Source organism: Pseudophryne corroboree, chromosome 3, assembly GCF_028390025.1.
Source record: "Pseudophryne corroboree isolate aPseCor3 chromosome 3, aPseCor3.hap2, whole genome shotgun sequence".
Lineage (NCBI taxonomy): Eukaryota > Metazoa > Chordata > Amphibia > Anura > Myobatrachidae > Pseudophryne > Pseudophryne corroboree.
In genome coordinates, this window is record NC_086446.1 from 329,217,098 (window position 1) to 329,230,318 (window position 13,221).

General features: G+C 47.4%; 1 protein-coding gene across 2 annotated transcripts in view; it reads left to right on the forward strand.

Moving 5' to 3' along the window:
• The window catches only part of KLHL11 (kelch like family member 11), a 133,370-nt gene that overhangs the window by 33,009 nt on the left and 87,140 nt on the right, over positions 1-13,221 (forward strand). The gene's annotated exons all lie outside the window — the stretch shown is intronic.

Sequence of the window (13,221 nt, forward strand, 5' to 3'; positions counted from 1 at the left end):
AGAGTGAACGTCATCCAGGAGCGCCCACCCACCCGGGCCAATCAGTGTGCATCTCGTCCCGTTGCCACAGCAACCCGGCAACAATAAGACAACGCTGTAATAGAGTTAAAAACAAGTTAAAAACAGAAGCTTTTGAGCAGATTATAATGAGCAAGTAACTATATACTGATGCTGCTTAAATTACAACATAGGAAAATTCTTTCTCATAAATGCACTAAATGCTCAGGCTTAATCTATAGGAAGCATTGTAACCCCAGGGAGTCATTCAAACCCCTTGGAGTCAAGGTTCCCAGAACATGGATCCATTTACTTTCCAATTGTAATAATTGCTTTTTTCTATTACCCCCTCTGATATTAAATGGAACATGATCTATTAGTTTGGTTCTAATACTGGCAATACTGTGCTTGGCCTCCGCACAGTGCCTTGCCACTGGCTGGTCACTTCTGCCTGTTTCTAAGGCAGCCCTGATGGCAGACCGATGGCCCGCCATCCTTTCTCTAAATTGTCTTTCTTTTTCATCCACTAGGGGTCACTGGAGTACTCTTGGGATATGGACGGCTTCCACCGGAAGAAGGCACTGAATAAATTAATTTTGAGACTACTCCTCCCCTCCATATCCTGCAGCACTTCAGTGTTTTTTCTGTGCTCGACACAGTTAGAAGGCATAGTGGAGCTCGTCCACAAAGTATTGGAATTTTTTTTCTAAGTTTTTTTTTTTCTTTTCGTCAATTTCCACGTCCTTTCCCCCCTTCTAACAGGCGTGGGTCAGGGACAGTGGAAGCGGCTGAGTAGCCGTGAGTGTCGGACCTCTCTGTAAAGAGCTCCCTCACTCCACTTGCAGGCTGCCTGCAGGAAAGCTGGACGGAGCTTGGATGAAAGCCCCGTCATAGACTTCTGTCACGGTCCAGGTATGTTGGGTTGGGGCGGTCAGCGCTTGCTGCCGCTCCACTGTGGGGGATTATTTGGTACTCACCGCTGCCCGGGGCGCGCTCTCACTCTCCGGCCCCCAGCATCCTAGGAGACCGCTGCTCCCTGCGCAGCAGCAGCGCTGCTTGGCTACACAGACACGCCGCCATGCTGTGTGTGGCGGGCGGGAGCACGTGTGCATAGGCCGCTCCACGGCTCTATGCAGCACGCTCTCTGCTTCCGCCATCCGCCCGCAGCAGCCGAGGAGTTCCGTTGTCCGGGGCCTACAGGACAGGCCGCTCACACGGCCCTTTGCAAAAACTTCCACAGGCCCAGACCCGGTGCTGTACACGGAGGTCGTGGGAGTGGGGGGGAGACTTTAACAGTATTGGGCAGTGTTAAGTTTTAAGAAAAAAAAAAAAAACTTGGTGCTTAGTATGTTTAATGTTCTCCTGTCTGTTCCAGGTTTCCTATTTTACATCTCAGCTAAGAGTGGTACTAGGGGAATTTTTGGGTCAGTTTTCGTATTAGCAGGCACTGCACTTGCCTAAGATATATACCAGGAACTTTGGTGTTATTACTGAGTCGTGCAGTCTGTCTGTGTGGAGTTTGTATTGTCTGTCATAATGAGTAAGACACCAGCAAAATCTAAGAAACATTTGTCATGTCATGTCTGTAAGAGTGTGTTGCCTGATGGATCCACCACATGTACAGCATGTGTTGTTAATACAGCCATAAATACGATTTCCATTCCAGAAGTAAAGCCAGCATCTCAGGACCCTCCGTGGGCTTTACTTGCAGATGTATTAGTTGGTTTACAATCAGAGCTGGCCGCCTCTCGTGAAGAAAGAGAGGCGGCAAGATCTGAGTTTAAAATGAGACCATTTGAGTTACCTGGAGAATCTCAAGCTGGTCATAAGTCCACCTTGAGTGGAAAAGATAAGTTTCCTTTTCCTACTAATTTTCCTGTCTCTGGGATACTAGATCTCACTGAACAGGAGTATGAGGAGGGCGAAATAGAACAACAGTCAGAAGGTGACGACTTTGACAGCCCAGGTATTGACAATCTCATCAGAGCAGTTCGTCAGTCGCTGGAGTTTACAGAAACTGAGGAGCCACTGACGAATGATGAAGTAGTCTTTACTAAACGACAGAGATCTCCGATGTGTTTCCCTATCTCGGAATCTCTTAATAAAATGTTACTGGAGTCACGGAAAAATCCGGACAAACGGTTTTCTATTCCTCGTAGATTTAAATCGAGTTACCCGTTTCCAGAGGCCATGACAGCTACATGGGAGAACCCACCATTGGTGGATTCATCCGTATCTAAACTTACGAGGAAGTTAACCATACCAGTACCAACTGCTACTACACTTAAAGACCCTGCAGATCGTAAAATAGAGGCTATGCTAAGGTCCATGTATACAGCAACTGGAGTGCTGTTAAGACCTGGGTTGGTTGGCATTTGGGTTACTAAAGCTTTAATGGTATGGATAAAAGAGCTCAAGTCGGCTCTGCAAGAGGATCATCTTATACTTCTCGCAGATCAAATCTGGGAAGCTGCTGAATATTTATGTACAGCTTCTACTGACGTCTGTCAGCTTACTTCTCGCCTGTCCTCATCGCTAGTCATAGTACGACGAGCACTTTGGCTGCGTTCGTGGCAGGCGGAGACGGAGGTTAAAAAAGGTATAGAGGCATTGCCTTATGATGGCGAGAAACTTTTTGGTCCTGAATTGGACAAATGGATTTCTGAGGCTACTGGAGGGAAGTCTGTTTTTCTTCCTTCGCCTACAACTATACCTAAACGGAAATATTCTGGTCCGGCGTTCAAATCCTTTAGAACTCAGCCCTTTCGTGGGCAGGGCACAGGAGCAGTCACGCCGGGCAGAAGAGGTCGGGGACGTAGTGCCCGACAATCCAATGCACGTCGTCAAGACACCAAGACCACTAACAAACCAGTGGCATGACGGGCTCCCAGCCCATCTCGGATCCCCAATTGTGGGAGCACGCCTTCAGAGCTTTCAGGGGGCGTGGCTGCAGACGTCCACAGATGGGTGGATCCGCAATTTAGTATTAGAGGGTTACAAAATAGAGTTCGATTATCTTCCGACAGGAAGATTTTTCACGACAGGACTGCCTGTGTCGGACGACAAGAAAGCAGTTCTGCAGGTTGCCATTCAGTCTCTGCTGAATGCTGCAGTGATAATTCCAGTCCCTGTGCAGGAACAGGGGCAGGGTTATTATTCCAGTCTGTTTCTGGTACCAAAACCAGATGGCTCAGTCAGGCCAATATTGAACCTAAAAGGTCTCAATCATTACGTCACTTACCACAGATTCAAGATGGAATCTCTCAGGTCAGTAATTGCAGGGTTAGAGCCACAGGAATTCATGATTGCACTAGATCTCAAGGATGCGTATTTGCACATTCCGATTTGGCCACCTCACCAAAGTTTTTTAAGGTTTGCGATAAGGCGAGACCATTACCAATTTCAGGCTCTACCGTTTGGCCTCTCATCAGCGCCTCGGGTATTCACCAAGGTAATGTCCGTGATGACAGCTCATCTCAGGTCCCTAGGGGTAATAATTGTTCCGTATTTAGACGATCTACTCATAAAGGCTCCGTCTCAACAATTGCTTCTCCAACATGCCTTGCTAACGTACAATGTACTAGTTCAGCACGGTTGGATAGTCAGTTTAAAGAAATCACATCTAATTCCGTGTCAACGACTTCAATTCCTAGGGATGATTCTCGATACAGTAAAACAAAGGGTTTACTTGCCACAACAGAAAGTACAGGGCATTCGTCATCTGGTGCAATTAGTGCTCAAGCCACGCACAGTCTCAGTACATTTGTGCATTCGCCTTTTAGGCACAATGGTGGCGGCTTTCGAAGCACTTCAGTTCGGAAGATTTCACTCACGTCCGTTTCAACTGGAGGTGTTAGCACAGTGGTCGGGATCACATCTGCAGCTGCACCACAGGGTGAGGTTGTCACCACAAGTCAGGGTGTCTCTTCTCTGGTGGTTAAAAATACACAATCTATCTGCAGGGAGACGATTCGGAGTCGCGAATTGGATAATTCTGACAACGGACGCAAGTCTCAGAGGTTGGGGAGCTGTAGTTCAGAGTTATCGGCTCCAGGGCCTCTGGGCGGATCACGAAAGATCGCTATCCATAAATGTTCTGGAACTCAGGGCGATTTACAATGCTCTAAGACAAGCGGTGTACATGTTTCGTTCTCAGACTGTGCAGGTGCAGTCAGACAATGCGACGGCAGTCGCATACATAAACAAACAAGGAGGAACGAGAAGCCGCATGGCTATGCGGGAAGTAGCTCGGATCCTCAGATGGGCCGAATATCACCAGGTGATATTATCGGCAGTGTTCATTCCTGGAGTGGACAACTGGGAGGCAGATTTTCTCAGTCGTCGGGATTTTCATCCAGGAGAGTGGGCATTAAATCCAGAAGTTTTTCAGATGTTGATCCAGAAGTGGGGTTACCCTCAGGTGGATCTAATGGCATCCCGCCACAATCATCAGGTGTCAAGATATGTGTCCAGAACAAGAGATCCAGGGGCAGTGGCGGTGGATGCTCTCACAGCCACGTGGCCATACAGCCTTGTGTATCTGTTTCCACCGTTTCCGCTGCTCCCGCTGGTGCTAAAACGGATCAAGAGAGGGTTCGTCACAGTCATTCTAATAGCGCCTCATTGGCCTCGGAGGGCTTGGTTCTCGGATCTTCTCGGGTTACTCGCAGACGATCCATGGCCACTCCCACTACGTCCGGACCTGTTACAACAGGGTCCGTTCCTCTACCCCGATTTAGCGCGGCTGCGTTTGACGGGGTGGCTGTTGAAAAGGCCATCTTAAGGAAAGAGGGCATTCCTGAGTCTGTTATACCAACCATGGTACGAGCTAGGAAGCCGGTTACGGCAGCTCATTATTATAGAATTTGGCGTACTTATATAGGTTGGTGTGAAGCTCGGAAATTTCCGACATCGTCTTTTAAATTATCCCGTCTTTTGTTATTTTTACAAATGGGGTTAGATGGAGGACTACGTCTTTCCACACTAAAGGTGCAGGTATCTGCGTTGTCAATTTATTTTCAAAGGAAATTGGCCTCGTTGCAGTCAATACATACGTTTCTACAGGGTGTAAAGAGGATACAGCCTCCTTTCATTCCACCTACAGCACCATGGGACTTGAATCTGGTTTTAGATTTCTTACAGTCCGATTACTTTGAACCCTTACAACAAGTGGATATTAAATTTCTCACTTGGAAAACGATTTTTCTTTTAGCCTTAGCCTCGGCTAAGCGTGTTTCAGATTTGGGTGCCTTGTCATGCAAGTCACCGTATTTAATTTTTCATGATGACAGAGCGGAACTTCGGACGAATCCCGTTTTTCTACCAAAAGTAGTGTCGTCTTTTCACATCAATCAACCAATAGTAGTTCCTGTGTTAACAGGAGATTCTGGAATGTTGGATGTAGTTCGCGCATTGCGCATCTATGTTTCCCGAACGTCTACTGTGCGTAAGACAGATACGTTGTTTGTTCTCTATGACGCAGCTAAGAGGGGTTGGCCAGCCTCTAAGCAGACCTTATCCAGATGGATCAAACTGACTATACGTCAGGCTTACCTTTATGCTAAGTTACAGCCACCTACTTCAGTAACAGCTCATTCCACACGTTCTGTGGGGACGTCATGGGCAGCGAGTCGTGGGGCTTCTACGACACAGCTTTGCCGTGCGGCTACTTGGTCGTCAGTGCACACGTTTGTGCGCTTTTACAAGTTTGATACGTTCGCGGCATCAGCATCTAGCTTTGGCCGTTTAGTGTTACAAGGGCCAAACAGCTCTCCCGCCACGGAGGAGACTTTGGTACATCCCAAGAGTACTCCAGTGACCCCTAGTGGATGAAAAAGAAAATAGGATTTTGGTACTTACCAGGTAAATCCTTTTCTTTGAATCCATAGGGGGCACTGGACGCCCACCCAGAGCAGTTTACCTGTTTTAGGAGTTCAGTGGTTCTTATGGTAACACACTTTCACGACTGGTTTAAATTTAACAAGGGTTAATCAGTTATGGTGTCAACTGTTTAGTTGTCTGTTACGTTGTGTCAACTTTATTGTTGTCTGTGAGACTATATGTAATTCTCCTTTTGTCAATCTCTCTATCGATCCTGTTCGGCTCAGTAAAAAACACTGAAGTGCTGCAGGATATGGAGGGGAGGAGTAGTCTCAAAATTAATTTATTCAGTGCCTTCTTCCGGTGGAAGCCGTCCATATCCCAAGAGTACTCCAGTGCCCCCTATGGATTCAAAGAAAAGGATTTACCTGGTAAGTACCAAAATCCTATTTTCCGTCTTGCCCACGTAGCTAAGGCCGCATGGGCAAGACAGAACATAAACTACAAATCTGGTGGTGCAGGTGAGGGCATGTCTGATCTTATATTTTTCCCCAGAATATGGATGTGTAATAGTATCCCCAGGTAAAAGGGACCTGCATGTGGTACAGCCCAAACATCTGTAACAACCAGTTTTCTGACTGAGAAAGTGAGTTGTTGCCGATTGCTTTTTTAACTTCGTTACATCCCTTTTTACAAGTAAATCTCCCAGATTGCGACCCCGCGTATAGCACGGTAGCAATCTGGTGTCCTTCAATGCTGGAAGGTTGTCGTCAGTATTGATTAGGGGCCAAAACGTCTTAACTAAACGACTGGTGCTTTTACTCTTGGTGTTAAATCTATTAACCCAAGGCAATACTGGAGTGTTGTTACTCAAGTTAGTTTTGGGGTACAGAGTTTCCTGTCTGGGAATGTTGAGAACCCTATGTTTGATTTTCTCTAATATTTTACGGGGATAACCTCTCTCCTGAAATTTTTTTACCATATCATCCAAAGCTACCTCTGTTTGTCTTGGATCACTGGTGATTCTTCGAACTCTCAACATCTGAGAGTAGGGCAATCCCTCACGCAGAGGTAGTGGGTGATGGCTATCATGTTTGAGGATAGTGTTTCTATCTGTTTCTTTTATATATATAGAAGTACTTAATCCAGTGGGTGTCAGAGTGATATTGACATCCAAAAAATGAATAGATACTGGAGAGATAATATAGGTTAGTTGTACCTCATGACCAGTGGAATTATGTTGATCTAACAGATTGGACAAGGAACTCTCACTTCCTGTCCAAAAAATTAATAAATCATCTATGTATCTCAAATATAATTTGAGATGCTCTTGATGATGAAATAAATGTCGTTCTACCATTATCATGTAGGCATTAGCGTACGATGGGGCCACATTGGACCCCATCGCACAGCCTGATACCTGAAGGTAAAATTTGGAGTCATAAATGAAATAATTTTTCGTGAGTACCAAATGTAGTAATTGCATGAAAAATTCCACTGGTGGACCTGTGTAATGTATGTTTCCCGTAAGTAACTCCTCAACTGCCTGTAATCCCTGGTGATGCGGTATACAGGTATACAGGCTGTTGACATCGGCACTACATAACAAAGTATCCACAGGCAGCACTCCTAAGTTTTCTAACCTGGTGAGCAGCTGTGTGGTATCTTTGAGATAGGATGCTGACTGTTGTATACAAGGGTTAAGCAAACTGTCTAAATAAACAGCTATAGGTTGAAAGAGAGATCCCCTGGCAGATATGATTGGTCTGCCAGGGGGTTTCTCCAAACTTTTATGGATCTTAGGAGTTATATAAAAGGCTGGCGTTACCGGATATTGTACTGTTAGTGCCTGTCGTAAGTCATTATTAATATAAAATAAAAAGCGCTATCTAGGTTATTCCAGTGTCAGTTTGGCACTGGGTGCGTGCTGGCATACTCTGTGTCTCTCCAAAGGGCCTTGTTGGGGAATTGTCCCCTTATAGATATATCCCTGTGTGTGTGTGGGGGGTGTCTGTACGTGCGTGTTGGCATGTCTGAATCGGAAGGCTCGTCCAAGGAGGAGGTGGAGCAGATGTGTGGTGTCTCCGTCGGCAATGCCGACTCGTGATTGGATGGACATGTGGCATATGTTAAATGCGAGTGTGGCCTCATTACATAAAAGACTGGACAAAGCAGAGTCCAGGGAGAAAGCAGGGAGTCAATCCACGGAATGGACTGGGTCACAGGGCCCTTCTGGGTCTCAAAAACGTCCCCTATCCCAAATATTGGACACTGGTACCGACACGGATTCTGACTCCAGTGTCGACTACGATGATGCAAAATTACACCCAAGGGTGGCAAAAAGTATTCAGTGTATCATTATTGCAATAAAAGATGTTTTGCATATCACTGATGACCCCTCTGTCCCTGATACGAGGGTGCGCATGTATAAGGAAAAGAAACCTGAGGTAACCTTTCCCTCATCTCATGAGCTTAACGAGTTATTTGAAAAAGCTTGGGAAACTCCAGATAAAAAACTGCAGATTCCCAAAATGGTTCTTATGGCGTATCCTTTCCCTGCACAGGACAGGGTACGTTGGGAATCCTCTCCCAGGGTGGACAAGGCTTTAACGCCTGTCCAAGAAGGTGGTGCTGCCGTCTTCGGACACGGCAGCCCTCAAGGATCCTACTGATCGCAGACAGGAGACTACTTTAAAATCTATTTATGCGCATACGGGTGCTTTGCTCAGACCGGCAATAGCATCGGCATGGGTATGTAGCGCAGTTGCAGCATGGACAGATACCTTGTCAGCTGACCTTGATACCCTAGACAGGGATACCATTTTATTAACCTTAGCCCACATTAAAGACGCAGTCTTATATATGAGGGACTTACAAAGAGACGTTGGGCTGCTGGGTTCCAGAGCCAATGCCATGGCTATTTCTGCAAGACTAGCTCTATGAACCCGCCAATGGACGGGTGATGCAGACTCGAAGAAGCATATGGAGGTTTTACCTTACAAGGGTGAAGTGTTGTTTTGGGAGGGGCTCGCGGACCTGGTTGCCACAGCTACCGCGTGTAAATCTACCTCTTTACCTTTTGTACCCCAACAGCAAAAGAAAACTCCACAGTATCAGATGCAGTCCTTTCGGTCGCATAAATCCAGAAGAGGTCGGGGCTCCTCCTTCCTTGCCAGAGGTAAGGGTAGAGGAAAGAGAACACGTGCTCCGGCTAGTTCCCAGGAGCAGTAGTCCTCCCCGGCTAATACAAAATCCACCGCATGACGTTGGGGCTCCCCTAAGGGAGTCCGCACCAGTGGGGACGCGCCTTCGACTTTTCAGCCAGATCTGGATTCTTGCAGACGTGGATCTTTGGGTGATGGAAATTGTTTCCCAAGGCTACAAGCTGGAATTCGAAGAGGTGCCCCCTCGCCGATTTTTCAAGTCTGCATTGCCAGCTTCACCCCCGGAGAGGGAAGTAGTGTTAGCTGCAATTCAAAAGCTGTGTCAACAGCAAGGGGTGGTCAAGGTTCCCCTGGTCCAACAGGGAAAAGGGTATTATTCAACCCTGTTTGTGGTCCCGAAACCGGATGGTTCGGTCAGACCCATTTTAAATCTAAAATCCTTAAACCTGTACTTGAAAAAGTTCAAATTCAAGATGGAATCGCTCCGAGCTGTAATATCCAGCCTGGAAGGGGGGGATTTGATGGTGTCACTGGACATAAAGGATGCATACCTTCATGTCCCCATATACCCCCCTCATCAGTACCACCTGAGATTCGCTGTACAGGACTGTCATTACCAGTTTCAGATATTATACAGATTGGAAGCACACAGAACAAATAGCGCACTTGGAGATAACGTGATCATTTAACAAACGAATAATAATTAAAGCACAAATCACCCTTGTTTTTCTTATGACTTGAATGCTTCAACTTTGATCATAATCCAGCATCCAAATATTGAATCTAGAAAACAGGTGTTCTTGCCACACAGATTATATCAGTGTAGAAAGAACACACATAAACGAATATAGTGTAGTATTTCTTTAAAACCACCATTCATTCAAGAATTCCAAATGTACACTTACAAACGTAAGCGAGTTCACAGCATATAAAAAGTCGAGAATACTCTCAGCTGATTGGATCTTCTCACAGACGATCTTTCTACGTCAAGCTACAAGAACAGAACCTCTAATCCCTGGACACTTTGCAGTGTATCCAAGTAAAGAGAGAGAGAAAAATAATAGTGCAGTAGTTCTTGATTAAAGGTAACAAAATTTAATACTAGTTGCACTTACAAACAGAAAAGATATAAAAGCATATATCAAACTCCAGGTAGACAAGCTGCAAACAAACAGGATTCCTATCACCTTCCCAGATGGAGCAGTAATGGAAGAGGGAGAATGGAGTCCGGAATTCCAATCCTACCGGTGGTAGATCCTGGTGTCCGTCTATGTCTGGAGTCTATGTATCAATAGTCCCGCTTAACGCGTTTCAGACCGTGTATGGTCCTTCCTCAGAAGCGTCCAGGACTGCTAAAAACAAAAAGAGTGTCTGTTCATCAATGCACTCGAGTTCTGGGGAAAATGGTGGCAGCCTACGAGGCCATCCCCTTCGGCAGGTTTCATGCGAGGACTTTTCAGTGGGACCTTCTGGACAAGTGGTCCGGGTCCCATCTACAAATACATCAGAAAATAATCCTGTCCCCCAGGGCCAGGGTGTCTCTCCTGTGGTGGCTGCAGAGGGATCACCTTCTAGAGGGTCGCAGATTCGGCATTCAAGACTGGGTTCTGGTGACCACGGACGCGAGCCTCCGAGGATGGGGAGCAATCACACAAGGAAGAAATTTTCAGGGACTATGGTCAAGCCAGGAGGCTTGTCTACACATCAACATACTGGAATTGAGGGCCATATACAACGGCCTACGACTAGCGGAGAATCTTCTTCGCGACCTACCAGTTCTGATTCAATCAGACATTGTCACAGCAGTGGCTCATGTAAACCGCCAAGGCGGGACAAGGAGCAGAGTGGCGATGGCGGAAGCCGCCAGGATTCTTCGCTGGGCGGAAAATAACGTAAGCGCTCTGTCAGCTGTCTTCATTCCGGGAGTGGACAACTGGGAAGCAGACTTCCTCAGCAGACACGATCTCCATGCGGGAGAGTGGGGACTTCATCAAGAAGTTTTTGCAGAGATAAGTCTTTGGGGAATTCCTCAAATAGACATGATGGTGTCACGCCTCAACAAAAAGCTTCAGAGGTATTGTGCCAGGTTTCTGGACCCTCAGGCAGTAGCAGTAGACACTCGGGTGACACCATGGGTGTTTCAGTCGGTCTATGTATTTCCTCCTCTTCCTCTCATCTCAAAAATATTGAGAATCATAAGACAAAGAAAAGTGCAGACAATACTCATTGTCCCAGATTGGCCTCGAAGGGCCTGGTACTCAGATCTTCAGGAAATGCTCACAGAAGATCCGTGGCCTCTTCCTCTCAGGGGAGGACCTGTTACAGCAGGGGCCGTGTGTGTACCAAGACTTACCGCGGTTACGTTTGACGGCATGGCGGTTGAACACCGAATCCTAGCTGGAAAAGGGATTCCGGAGGAAGTTATCCCTACTCTGATAAAGGCTAGGAAGGAGGTGACGGCAAAGCATTATCACCGTATCTGGAGGAAGTATGTATCTTTGTGTGAAGCCAAGAATGCTACTACGGTAGATTTCCATCTGGGCCGGTTTTTCCACTTTCTACAGACAGGAGTGGATATGGGCCTAAAGTTAGGCTCCATTAAGGTACAGATTTCGGCCCTATCTATATTTTTTCAGAGGGAATTGGCTTCTCTCCCAGAAGTCCAGACGTTTGTGAAGGAAGTGCTGCACATCCAGCCCCCCTTTGTGCCCCCAGTGGCACCGTGGGACCTTAACGTGGTGTTAAGTTTCCTGAAATCTCACTGGTTTGAACCTCTTCAAACAGTGGAGTTAAAATTTCTCACGTGGAAGGTGGTCATGTTATTGGCCTTGGCATCTTCAAGGCGGGTGTCCGAATTGGCGGCCTTGTCCCACAAGAGCCCCTATTTGATTTTCCATGTGGATAGAGCAGAGTTGAGGACACGTCCTCAGTTTTTGCCTAAGGTGGTTTCTTCATTTCATATGAACCAACCTATTGTGGTGCCTGTGGCTACGAGGGACTGGGAGGACTGAAGTCCCTGAATGTAGTCAGGGCCTTAAAGATTTATGTAGCCAGGACGGCTAGGGTTAGGAAAACAGAGGATCTGTTTGTCCTGTATGCAGCCAACAAGGTTGGCGCTCCTGCTTCTAAGCAGACTATTGTTCGCTGGATCTGTAACACGATTCAGCAGGCTCATTCGACGGCTGGATTGCCGTTACCAAATTCGGTAAAGGTCCATTCCACTAGGAAGGTGGGCTCTTCTTGGGCGGCTGCCCGAGGCGTCTCGGCATTACAGCTTTGCCGAGCAGCTACTTGGTCGGGTTCAAACACTTTTGCTAAATTCTACAAGTTTGATACCCTTGCTGATGAGGACCTTGCGTTTGCTCAGTCGGTGCTGCAGAGTCATCCGCACTCTCCCGCCCGGTTGGGAGCTTTGGTATAATCCCCATGGTCCTTACGGAGTCCCCAGCATCCTCTAGGACGTAAGAGAAAATAAGATTTTAAACCTACCGGTAAATCTTTTTCTCCTAGTCCGTAGAGCAGGGGTGGGGAACCTTTTTTCTACCGAGGGCCATTTGGATATTTATAAAATCCTTCGGGGGCCATACAAAAATTCTCAACTTAAAAAATTACCCTGCCCCCCAGTAGGTCTGCCCCTTAGAGGTACTGTGAGTGCGCGCATGCGCCAAAAAAATGGGTGTGGCCAGTTAAAATGGGACGTGATACACATATGCCCCCAATAGTGCGGTGCCAGATCCACAATTGCCCCCACAGTGCCAGGTATACAAATGCCCCTCACAGTGCCAGGTATACAAATGCCCCTCACAGTGCCAGGTATACAAATGCCCCTCACCGTGCCAGGTATACAGATGCCCCTCACCGTGCCAGGTATACAGATGCCCCTCACCGTGCCAGGTATACAGATGCCCCTCACCGTGCCAGGTATACAGATGCCCCTCACCGTGCCAGGTATACAGATGCCCCTCACCGTGCCAGGTATACAGATGCCCCCCACAGTGCCAGGTATACAGATGCCCCCCACAGTGCCAGGTATACAGATGCCCTCCCCCCTCCCCTCTCCCCTCCGTCCTCCGTGCTGCTTACCGTGGGACACGGAGAAGAGCGCGGCTGTCGTGTGGGAGCGGCGGCGTGTAGTACTTCAAACCAGCCGCCGGTTCGAGAGCCAATCAGAGCTCGCGGACCGGCAGCCGCTGCTCCTGATTGGCTGCCGGTCCGCGAGCTCTGATTGGCTCACGGACCG